This window comes from Sarcophilus harrisii, chromosome 3 (genome assembly GCF_902635505.1).
Source record: "Sarcophilus harrisii chromosome 3, mSarHar1.11, whole genome shotgun sequence".
Classification (NCBI taxonomy): Eukaryota; Metazoa; Chordata; class Mammalia; order Dasyuromorphia; family Dasyuridae; genus Sarcophilus; species Sarcophilus harrisii.
In genome coordinates this window covers 27,485,566-27,497,837 of record NC_045428.1, presented here as the reverse complement: position 1 = coordinate 27,497,837, position 12,272 = coordinate 27,485,566, and the positions used below count along the sequence as shown (strand labels likewise).

General features: G+C 38.6%; 1 protein-coding gene across 5 annotated transcripts in view; it reads left to right on the top strand.

The window, feature by feature from the left end:
- MECOM (MDS1 and EVI1 complex locus) overlaps positions 1-12,272 on the top strand; it is a 668,000-nt gene that overhangs the window by 113,967 nt on the left and 541,761 nt on the right. The window lies entirely within an intron of this gene.

Here is a 12,272-nt window from a genome sequence, read left to right as displayed (position 1 = left end):
TACCTTAGAAAAGGGATCTCAATGGGTCATTCCACATGAGGATGTTACTGAACTGCAGTAAGGCTTAAAGCCCATCTGGTATCTGCACAAAGTATGGCACCAATATGGCGAGCCCAACCCTGCCTAAGCCCAGGTCACAAAACAAAACAAAATAGAGTTTCTGTGTCAGTATATATAGGGATTGAGCCTCTGAGCATCAGGAGAAGCCTAATTGGAACCAGTTTTCATATTCAGACTTTGGGACACTTTTCTAATTGCTTGATACAATTGGCAACTCATTTTGATGTACAGTTTTTGAGGGTTACCGGCGGGGGGGGGGGTAGCAAGAGATTGAATAATTACCCAGAGTCCATAAGCATCAGACCTGGGACTTGCATCCCAGTCTTCCTGTCTCACTGTTTGGCCCTCTAGCTATTTTGTCTGCTTCCACCTCTCTGAATTCTTATGTGAACTCTGAAGGTCTTGTGAACAATGTATTCTACTGGGTGATGGGCTGCCTGGAAAAAGACTCCACCTTGGTTGGGGTTTGGCTTCTTTGTTTAGACTCTGATAGCTCTTGACCAGGTCACCCTGAGTGTTTTGGTTTGATGGGCAAGTTGACTAGAAAGCCAAAAAAACAGAATTACCCAGAATCCTTGCTACCCTCTTAGTTTCCTATTAAAGAGAAGGAAAAACACCAGGTTACCTGAAATGGTTTTTTTTTCCCCCTCCAACTCAATCCTGGTTTCATTAGACACACTGATGTTTGCTTAAGATTGTGAGATCTCTGTTTTTCTCTGTCTCTCTGTGCTTCTGTTTGCAATATCTCTCTGAGTGCCTCTCTCCAATTCTCTCTACCATTTACCTAGATTTAATAATATCTCCTACTATTCTTCTGGGAAAAGAGAGTTAAGAATTAGGATAGAATATCATTAGAAGAATTCAAAACTGGTTGGGTAATTAAGAAACGAATGGATCAAAATCAACAAAGTGTGTGTGGGTCTCTAGTGAAGTACCACAGGGATCTGTGTTTGACCCTGTGACATTTAAAGTTTTTGTCAGCTACTTAGAGAAAGGCATCAATGCCATATTAATCACATTTATAGGTGACACCACGCTGGGAGGGCTAAATAACACAGTAGATGACCATCAGGATCCAAAAGAATCATCTGAAAGCATTGAGCTGCCTTTACTAAATTAAACAGAGATAAAAGTAAAGAGTTACCCTTGGTTAAATAAAATGATGCCATAAGGACTAGATGGGGAGATGTGACAGATAGCATTTATTCTGAAAAGATCCTTTGGTGAACTTAAAATCTAATGAATCAGCCATAGGTTATGGTAGCCAAAATAGCTACTGCCATCTTGGGTTGTCTCAAAAGATGCATCACTTCTCTGTATAGGGAGAGAATGGCCCATGATACCCTGACCTCCTCTGGAGTATTGCGGTCAGTTCAGGGAGCCATGGCTTAAGAAGGATTTTACTAAACCACAGACTGGGTAGCAATCAGGAAGGGGAAGAGCTTTGAGTCTGGGTTATATCAGGATTGTTGAAGGAACTGAGGATGTTTACATTGGAGGAGATAAGACTGAGGATGGTGTTCAATTATTCCAGGGGTTATTATGAAGAAGAGAAATTAGACTTATTCTTTTTTTTTATTATAACTTTTTATTTACAAGATATATGCATGGGAAATTTTTCAGCATTGACAATTGCAAAACCTTTTGTTCCAACTTTCCCCTCCTTCCCCCCCACTTTCCCCCAGATGGCAGGTTGACCAATACATTTTAAATATGTTAAATTATATAGACTTATTCTTTTTGACCCAAGAAAGCAGATTCATGAACAATGGATGGAAATAGCAGAGTCCAGTTTAGCCTTGAAAGTGGGAAAAACTCATTATGGAGGAATGGAATTATGGGGTAAAAGGTTCCTTTTTCTTGGAGTTATTCAAGCAAAGGCTGGGGGGTCACTTGTCCAGTGTGTTGTAGGAGAATTTCATTTCATGCATTTCATGGTGGATAATATTAGAAACCTCATCAGCAAATGAGGGTACCTTCACCATTCTCTGCCTGTAGCCCCCTATTTCTCTAAAGAGATCCATTCCCTCATTTGCTGATCTTTTGAAAATGAACTGTGATCCAAATGCTTGTTTGCTTGTTAGGTTTGGATTTTTCCTTCAAATGTAAAAACTTCTGAAGGGGAATCAGAGTCAGAAAAACACTAATGCTTTCTCTATGATGAAGCTTCCAAGATGGCGCAGCTTCCAAGATGGCATACCTTCCTTATTACAAAATGGTGTCTCATCAGCACCTGGCTTGGGCAGCCTTTTCCATCAGATTTCCCCCTTCCTGATCTTCTCCATTAGGATGTGAGTTACTTGTGAGTAGTCACTGTCTTATTCTTCCCTTTGTACATGGTAAGTAGTTAATAAGTGCTTTTTTCATTCATTCAGTCTTATATATACATCTTAAAAACTGGCTGAGACTAGGCCCATGACTTTTTCTTTTTCTTTTTTTTTCATTTTCTCAAACCTGTTCAGTCCCTTCCCATGATTAAAAAGGCACGTCATTCATTTTTGCCACAATGGACAGACTCATCTTCCTAAGGAGCTTTTGAAATGCTTTGTGGGAAACTTCTCAGCTTGGGGTGAGCTGTTTTGGACTCCCTGGCAGGCCCTGCCTAAGCCAATGTTACCTCTCCAATCTTGCTTCCTCAAGAAAGGAGAAGGGATGACATAGAAGAAGGACAACTGTTTGAAATGCCCAGAACAGTGGTCAGGTCTGCGTTTCCTAGGTCTGCTGTTTTCACCAAACATTTCTTTCTTAGTTTTGACAGCTGACTCTGCCTCTTTTATTTCATTCTGTCCTAAAACCATCTGAAACTCCCAGGAGTGATCCATGAATCACTTGGCCTGTCTCTTAGTTGTTGTTCTATCCAGGACGCTTCACACTAGAACGAATGAAGTGCCTAGAATGAGGCAGGGCTAAATTCTGAGGAGCTCCTGAAGCATTCAACAAAGAAGGGAGGAAAAAATATCTGCTTGTATGCTTGTATGATTCTGCTTCATCCAGCAGAATCTCAGAGCTCTTGGGCACCTCCTGTACCATGGATCACCTGTGGATTCTGGGCTAGCTGCCAGGGAGCACCCTCTGCTGGAACAAAAGAATAGTCGTTTGTAGGAGGGTCAGGCAGAGAGAACCTTAGGAATTTCTGCCCCTTTCAAGATAAGATAACCAGGGTATACTCTCCTTCCCTCTCCCTCCGTCTCTTCTCTCTTTCCTCTGTAACCTTCCCTTCCCCTGTCTGTCTTGCTCTCCCCTCCTTTCCTCTTCTTTCACTCTTTCCTCTTTCCTTTTCTCCCTTCCGCTCCCTTTGTCTTTCCTCTATTTCCTTTACTTTCACTCTGGGTCTTTGCAGAGATTTCAAGACTATTTGAAAATGCTGATAAAGCCCTCTCACATCTCTGGGAAGCACACAATTATCATGGTCTCCCCTTTTGTAATGGAAGAAGATGAACTAGTTCTCTCATTAATAGTGTGTGAAGAAAAAAGCTGCCACTGCTGAAAGGCTCATTTTCTAAATGTGTGAAATATATTCACTTTTCTGGAGTTTTTGCAGCCATTAAGTTATACCCTCCCCCCTTCTGTTGCTCCTAATATCATAAATTTCGAGGGGTAAAGGGCCTTTCGAAGTCACCGAATTCAAGCCCCTCATTTTACAGAGAGGGAGATTGTGGCTGTGATAGTTAGGTGACTTACTGTCACATAGACAATAAACAGCAGAACCAGGATCTGAACCCATGTCCTCGTATCAACCAATAAAAAAAAAACATTTATTGGAATCAACAAACATATTAAGTGCTTAGTTTGTGCTGGCTCTGTGCTAACTACTGGGAATAGAAATTCAAAAAGTGAAATGATCTTCATTCTCAGGAAACTTCCATTAGGGCAGAGGATACACTGAGTGCAAGTGTAAGTATTTATGGTATAAACATAGGGAATATAAATGGAAAGGAGTTAAATCCAAGGGGGGCACTTTGATGGTTGGGGGAGGAGGAATTGTGAAAAAAGTATGTTTGTAGAAGGGGGTGCTTGAGCTCCCTTTTGAAGGAAGAAAGGGATGGGGTAAAGGGGAGTACCTTCTCCATATGGGGGACACCACTCACAAAGGTGAAGGAGTGCTGTGTGGGGAAAAGAGGAGGCTGGTTTGGCTGAGGGCAGGAAGGAGAGTAATGTCTGCAGACTCCATCTCACAGCTTTCCTACTCTTCCATGATGCCTTGATGAAAGCTGCCTTTGTGATTTGTCTTACAGCAAAGAGCAATTCAGGGGTGGATGATGACCCTCTGCTCATCTGGGTCATCTGGTGTAATACAAACACATGGATCTCTCTTTTCTTCTCCTTCAAAGTCCAGTGGAGGGGCAATTTAAACCATGTCAGGCAAATATATGCGCATCTTACTTTCTGAAATGTGTGTGTGTGTGTGTATGTGTGTATGTGAGGGAGAGAGAGATTATGTTTTTTAAATTAAATTAATTAATTATTTTCCCAAATATATGCAAAGATAGTCCTCAACATTCATCCCTGCAAAATCCAATGTTCCGAATTCCTCTCCCTCCCTCATCCCCTTCCTCCTCCCTTGAACAGTGAGCAATCAATCTAATATAAACAAAACGTGTGCAGTTCTTCCAAACACATCTCCACATTCTCTGTGCTCACAAGAAAAATCAGACCAAAAGAGGGAAAAAATCATGAGAAAGAGAAAACAAATAAGCTAACAAACACAAAGGTGAAAATACTATGCCCAGTGTGATCACATTTGTAAAAGGAAAGCACAATTTTATAATTCCATATAAAAAGACAGAGTATTTCTTCTGATTGGAAGAAAGTCAAGGAGACCAAATTAGTATAACAGGACTCAAAATCCCTGCATGACCTATCTTAATCCTCTCAATCTCTTGTTTACAGAGAATGGTCAGAAAGAATTTCCTAAAAATATTCATCTAGGTTGGCTTCAGACTACTGCTATGACCTAGAGAAAGTCTGATTGAATGCATGGGATAGGAAACTGGCCAACAAGATAGCATTGAAACAAGGTTGAAAAATTCGCAGGCTATGATAGAATGCTTAAGGTATCATGCTCATTGATTTGGAAACTTCCCTGATCTCAGGAAGCATTTAAAGAATGAAAATAGGGAGTGATTTTTGTTAAACTTTCAGTACAGGAAGTTGGGCTTTTGTGAGTACAGTCTGATCTCAGAAGACAGAGACATCTTGAGCATCAGCTGAAAATTTTATGGAATGTAGCTATTTTATCATTGAAGTGTGTGTGTGTGTGTGTGTGTGAGAGAGAGAGGGAGAGAGAGAGAGGGAGAGAGAGAGAGAGGAGAGAGAGAGAGAGAGAGAGAGAGAGAGAGAGAGAGAGAGAGAGAGAGAGAGAGAGAGAGAAGAGAAGAGAAGAAAAGGGGAAAGAAAAAAGGGGAGAGAGAAAAGGGGGAGAGAAAAAGAGGGGGAGAAGGGGAGGGAGAGGGAGAGATTGCAGTAGGAGTTAGATGAAAGTTTAGATTGTTCCATCTGAAAATGTCTTTTTCTTTAGAAATATACTGGATAGTTAATATCTAGCTTATGAGATTTTGCAGATTTGTTTTTTGGACACTTAGAATAACATTTTACTATAGAACTATAGAAATACAATTGTGAATGGTAATTTGGTTCCTAAATTAGTCCGTATATCCTATTTAACCCACAATTTTTCTTAAGTATAAATCAGACAACAAGCATTTATTGGGTACTCATTGTGTGCCAGGTACTGCGCCAGGTGCTGGTTCTACAAAGACAAAAATGTAATAGAGCCTGCTTTCAAAGTGTTTATCAGGGGAGAGAACATGTTCACACATATAAAGTGAATAGAAGGTAAATTTTTAGGGGTGGGGAGTAGGAGGTGGAGGAGAAGGAAGTACTATCATTTTAACAGAATAATCAGAAAAAATATTCACGTAGAAAATGACTTGGGAACTAAATCTTGAAAGAAACAAGGATTTCTATTTGGATAATAATACATAACCATTTAACACAATACCTGCCACAGCATGCTTAATAAATGTTTATTGACTGAAAATTTTTAGCATTATTTTAAGTGATAAAATATGTTCTCATATATGGGGTATGATATGGGGTGTCAAGAACAAACTGTCACCTCCCATTCCCTTTTCTTTGACTCTAATTGAGGATTTTCATTTGCAAGACTAAAAATGTCCTAGAAGATCTGATCACTTTCTACATTTGTTAGTCAATAAACATTTATTAAGCATCTATTATGTATGGAGCACCTTGCTAAACTTTGGGCATACATATATAAAAGGAAAGAAAGACAGTTCCTGCCCTCAAGGTGCTTGCAATTTAATGGATGAAGGCAATACACCAAAGGAAGCTGAAAGGAGTGTGTGTGAATTGGGGAAGGGAGGCAGAAACTGTAGGCAAGAGTGTACTCAGGGTGTGATGCAGAAATTCAGAAAGCGTTGTTGCTAGTGGGAAATGGAGAGAAGATTATGCAGGGCCCCCTCCTTAGATGGAGGCCCTGCAAGGAGGTAGAACTGAGTAGATGCCCATCAGTTGGAGAATGGCTGAGTAAACTGTGATATATGACTGTTATGGAATATTCTTGTTTTGTAAGAAATCATCAGCAAGATGATTTCAGAAAAGCCTGAGAGACTTACATGAACTGATGCTAAGTGAAGGAGCAGAACCAGGAGATCATTGTACATGGCAACAGCAAGATTATACAACATGATAATATAGGGAAATATATTTAGAAGAAAAAAATGGGAACCAGTCAGAAGGACCAGCCTACCAGTCAGAAGGACCCATCAGAGGGACAGAAGGAATAGATGAGATGCAAATATGGGAGAGGAGACTCTCAGTTGCTTCCCACTTATGGGAAAGTGGGAAACAAAGGATAATTCCCCTTCTCCCACCAGCTTGGAAGTGACTTGTGCTGCCACCATTTTATATTATAGGTGGTCAGAGAGCAATGCAGACAAGGGAACAGTTTCTTTGGAACTTGATAATAGTCTATTACATACAGGAACCACTACTTAAAATTCTTCCATTGATGAGCATCTACTTTTTACTTTGACAAAAATGCAAAATACAATATAAAAAATACAACCCCTCCAATAAATATTTTATTAAACTACTACATATAAATGCTTATTTTCTTCAAAGTTCTAGGGGAATCTGATCCTAAACTAACAGAGGTGTTCTTGGAATCCAGAAGTCTTGAGTTCACATCTTGCCTCAGACACAAGTCAATTAACCTCTCTATTTCCTTATCTGTAAAATGGGGATTATCGATCCGATGGGCAATTAGGTCCCTTTCAGTTGACTATATGAGACTGTGATCCTTTGGAAACCATTATAATTAGATTCCTCTCATTATTAGGGCACTGTAAATCTTCATTTTTTTTTAAAGATTCAATTTCATTTTATTTTTAGATTCAAACTCTTTTCCTCCCCCTTCTTCTATCCATTGAGATAATGGTTAATTACTTCAAACTTCTACATTAAAAAGTATATACTTTTAAAGAGTCCATTAATCAAAGCAATATGTGAAGAATGGCCAAAGGGCCTCATTGTTATTTCATGTAAGTCAAATTTTGGGCAAGCTCCCAGAACTCCTAAGTGGGTGTTGAGATACTTGCTGTATGGTTTTAATGATATAAAATTAGTACAACTCGAGATTCTTGTCAACATTTCTAAACTAAAAAAACAACAGAAACCCCTTTTCATGACCATCCATCTAGTGTACTTAGTAGGTTTACTTTTTAAGTTAAGTTACAAATTCTAGCTTTGTTTCATAGGTTAGCATAGTCAAAGAACACACTGCACAGTGATCAGGGACAAAAGGAAAGGTGATTTAGACTTGGGAGTTTTCCTTATGTGAGTGTGTATGAGTTTTGTGTTCTGGGAGGTCTACCTAAAGACTGGGGGGAAAACCCAGCTAGATCAGGAAAACCACTGGAGAAAGTGAATGATCACCATCTTGACATAAATGAGAAAGGCTAAATAAGTTTTGAAAGCAGTGGCCCATTTAGCTATTTCTCTGATTTTTCAAATTTTTCTTCAATGCTGCAAAGTAATAAGAAACAAAAGAAAAATCTGTTGAATGACTCGTCATAGTTTATTGGAGCAGGAAAATAAGCTATTCAGACCCACTCCCAGATTTGCCACGAGTGGCAGTCATTCCCTGCTGTGAGTCATAGGACTGTTCGGAATGATGATTGTCTCATGTTAAATGGCTGTCAACACACGGGGAAGAAACAAAGGTATAGAGTGATATTTTTTCCTTAAAAAAAAAAAGCCCAATACATTATGGGAAATGTGGCTTCACATGACCAGCTTATGACTTCATTTCATCAGTTGATAACTTTATTTCACAAAAGCAGGGACTTCTGAATAGATCTCCATGCTTCTATTTATTTTATAAATTTGACTAATGACCTATTTTTTCAGTTAAGATTTTCATGTCAAAAATGGTATATTGAGATCAAAGTCCATGACTGGGCGCATTCTGATGGTTTCTTTCACCACTGGGCCAATGTTGCTGCTCAAACTTTCTATAGGAGCAATATTTTGCATACCAACCTCACCATCATAAAGGAAAAACACAGCCTGAGACCAATCAGTCTTACCTGTAGAGGGGAGACTGGACACTTGGGATTTATCTGTAATATTCAAAGATGCAGTGCTGAGTATCCCAAAAGTGACCTTGCTGCTTTGACCGATGTGCCTGATAATGAAATGTATGAGTGACATTGAATCTATTTCTCAGAATTTGATATAATAATAATTTCTGTTGTTATTTCAATTTGGTCTGATTTTTCATGACCCCTTTTTGAATTTTCTTGGCAAAGATACTAGAGGGGTTTTTCATTTCCTTTTCCAACTCATTTTAGTGATGAGGAAACTGAGGCAAATAGGATTAAATGACTTGCTTAAGTTCACCCAACTAGTAAACATCTGAGACTGGATTTGAACTGGGGAAGATGAGTCTTCCTGATTTTAGGTCCAGTGCTCCATCCATTGTACCACTTAGATGCTTAACAACAACAACAACAACAACAACAAACATTTCTATGATGCTTTAAGTTTTTTTTTTTTATTAAATAACTTTTTATTGACAGAACCCATGCCAGGGTAATTTTTTACAATATTATCCCTTGCACTCACTTCTGTTCCGATTTTTCCCCTCCCTCCCTCCACCCTCTCCCCAAGATGGCAAGCAGTCCTATACATGTTAAATAGATTACAGTAGATCTTGGATACAATATATGTGCGCAGAACCGAACAGTTTTCTTGTTGCTCAGGGAGAATTGGATTTAGAAGGTATAAATAACCTGGGAAGAAGAACAAAAATGCAAGCAGTTTACATTCATTTCCTAGTGTTCTTTCTTTGGGTGTAGCTGCTTCTGTCCATCCTTGATCAATTGAAACTAAGTTAGATCTTGTCTTTGTTGAAGAAATCCACTTCCATCAGAATACATCCTCATACAGTATCGCTGTTGAGGTATATAATGATTTCCTGGTTCTGCTCATTTCGCTCAGCATCAGTTCATGTAAGTCTCGCCAATCCTCTGTATTCGTCCTGCTGGTCATTTCTTACAGAACAATAATATTCCATAACATTCATATACCATAATTTACTCAACCATTCTCCAATTGATGGCGATGCTTTAAGTTTTGCAGAGTCCTTCAACATGTTAATTATCTACTTTACTCTTCACAACAATTAAATGAATAGAACTATGGCAGAGGGATTGTTATTACCTCCATTTTACAGATTAGGAAACTGAGGAATTTCTCCTTTCTATTTCTTCCTTTCACAAAAAAGAAAAATGAAGAATTTGAGGGGCATTTATTTTGGGATGAGATCAGAAACTAATAATTAACCTTTATTTTTTGTTACCTCAGACTGTGACTGTGACTGTGACAGGGAAAAATGTAAAAAATGATGTAAATATCAGGTAGTGTAGTAGCAATGATCTAAGTATTCCTTCTAACTCTTCAGGCTCCTGAGGTAGAAGGAATACTTAGACCATTATGTTTTATTTACATCATGTTTTTAAAGTTTACACAGTACTTTATATCCTATTTCTTTTGTGCTTTTCATTATCAATGGGAAATAAATACTACAGACATTATTATTTTATAGAATCTCTCCCTCCACCCCAACTAAGCTTATCATTTCCCACCTCCATGCATTTGTTCAAACCTTTCCCAATCCCTGGAATGACCTCCCCCTTTCATTATACCTATTTTAAATGTTTTCTTCTTTCAAGGTTCAGTCTTGGTGCCTCTTTCTTTGGCAGCCCATTCTCTGATCCTATTAAGCTGAAAGTACCCTTTCTTCCCTTGAATTATCCCAGAGAACCTTTTCTATCCTTTTCCCACCATTGATCTGTTCTACCTATTGTGTACCTGGTTTGGTGCTAGATACAAAAACCTGTGAACATATATCTTCCTCTTTGCCTTTTCCCATAAATTTTGGGCAGAGAGTATGGAGTTGAAAATTTTCATATCCTCAGCACTTGATATAATACCTGCATATGATGGGTGCTTAATATGTTCATTAAATCAATTTGAATTGATATGGGGAAAGTTGGAGACAACGAACCAATCAATTGACAAGCAATACTCGAGTGTTCTGTGTGCTAGATAGAAACAATGAATTTATTGCTGTGTTTAGGAAGCTTCCATTCATTACATACACCTATCTCTAGATAGATCATGCCTTTATCACAATTCTCCCCAAAATGTGCCTGAGATGCTCATATGCCTGACAATGACTAGTTCAAGCAACATTGTGTTTTAAGAAATTTTGAGCACAGTGGGACTGGCAGCACTTCTAGAAATGAATGGGATATTTTTTTCAGTTAAAGGAATAGGGATATTATGGATTGAGACCTGATTTATGATTTGGGAAACATTATTTTCCCATTCTTATAGTCTTAGTAGAGTTACCTAGAACACTGAGCCTCTTAGAGTCACACAGCCAGTATCAGTAGAACCTGGATCCAGGTATTCATAACTCTGAGGTCAGCTCTTTATCCACCATGGTATACCACTGTCTCTGTCTCTTTTTTGCTTTTTGTTTTTGGTTCAGACCTAAGATTTATTGGTATAGAAAATGCATTGGTGAAGAAACTCCCCCTCCCAATGCAGGGTGACATTGGACTTTTGGCTTATTGTCAGTAAAAGGCTAACAGATTTACCTAGGGATACATAGATAGTAGGTGTTACAGGTAAGGCTCAAACCCAAGCTTTCAGCAGAGGTCTCCATAGAGGACAGGTTGGTAATCATGTCTGGAGTCAGGAAGACTCATTGTCCTGAATTCAAATGCAGCCTCAGACATTTAGTAGCTGTATAACCTGTGTGGTTTATTGGGACCTTTCTCAGAATAATATTTTTAAACATATAAAATGTATTGCTTTCACTTGACTCTTTTTCCCTCAGTTTCTTCATCTGCAAAATGACTTGCAGAAGGAAATTGCAAACTACTCCAGTCTTTTTGCCAAGAAAATCTCAAATGGGGTCACAAATAGTCAGACAGACAACTCTATAGCATGTCAAAGGAGTAGATCATAGAAATCAGAGGTAGTGGTGGGGACTATGGTTATGGGTAGAGTGTTGTGTATACTGTCAGTCTAAGATGATTTGTTGAGTTTGTTGAGCTATTACTTTCCTTCTTTTTTATTCTTTTATTCTTTTGTTAGAAAGGGAGGGAGAAGGGATAAATATTCTCTATAATTTAGGTTATATAAACTAAAAAAAATCAATTAAAATCAGTCATCAATCCGAATCCCAAGATACATGATTCAGAGTGATAGTCCTAGCTCATGAATTGCCCACTACCACGTTTCTGCATCTTAAGTTTTTCCCATCCTGAAATTGGCCAGTGGTCCTCAGGGGGCAGATTTGAGTTCAGGGCAACCTTTGATCGGTATATCATGTTGGGAAAGGATTTTCTTTTTGTATTTTTTCCTTGATTTACCTTCACTGATGGTAAGTCAAAAGTATCTGTCCTAGAAAAAGATTACAGATGAGTTGAAAGACATTTTAATTTTCATTTAAGAGGTTTCTAGAAAGGTTCTTATTTGTTTTAAAGCTCAGGGTACAAAACTCTGGGTACATGAAGTACTTCCTGCCCATATGAAGCTTATATTCTATGGGTAGCTGTTTCTTGTCTTGATGGAATATTATTTTTCATCTCAGTCTTCCTCTGATGATACTG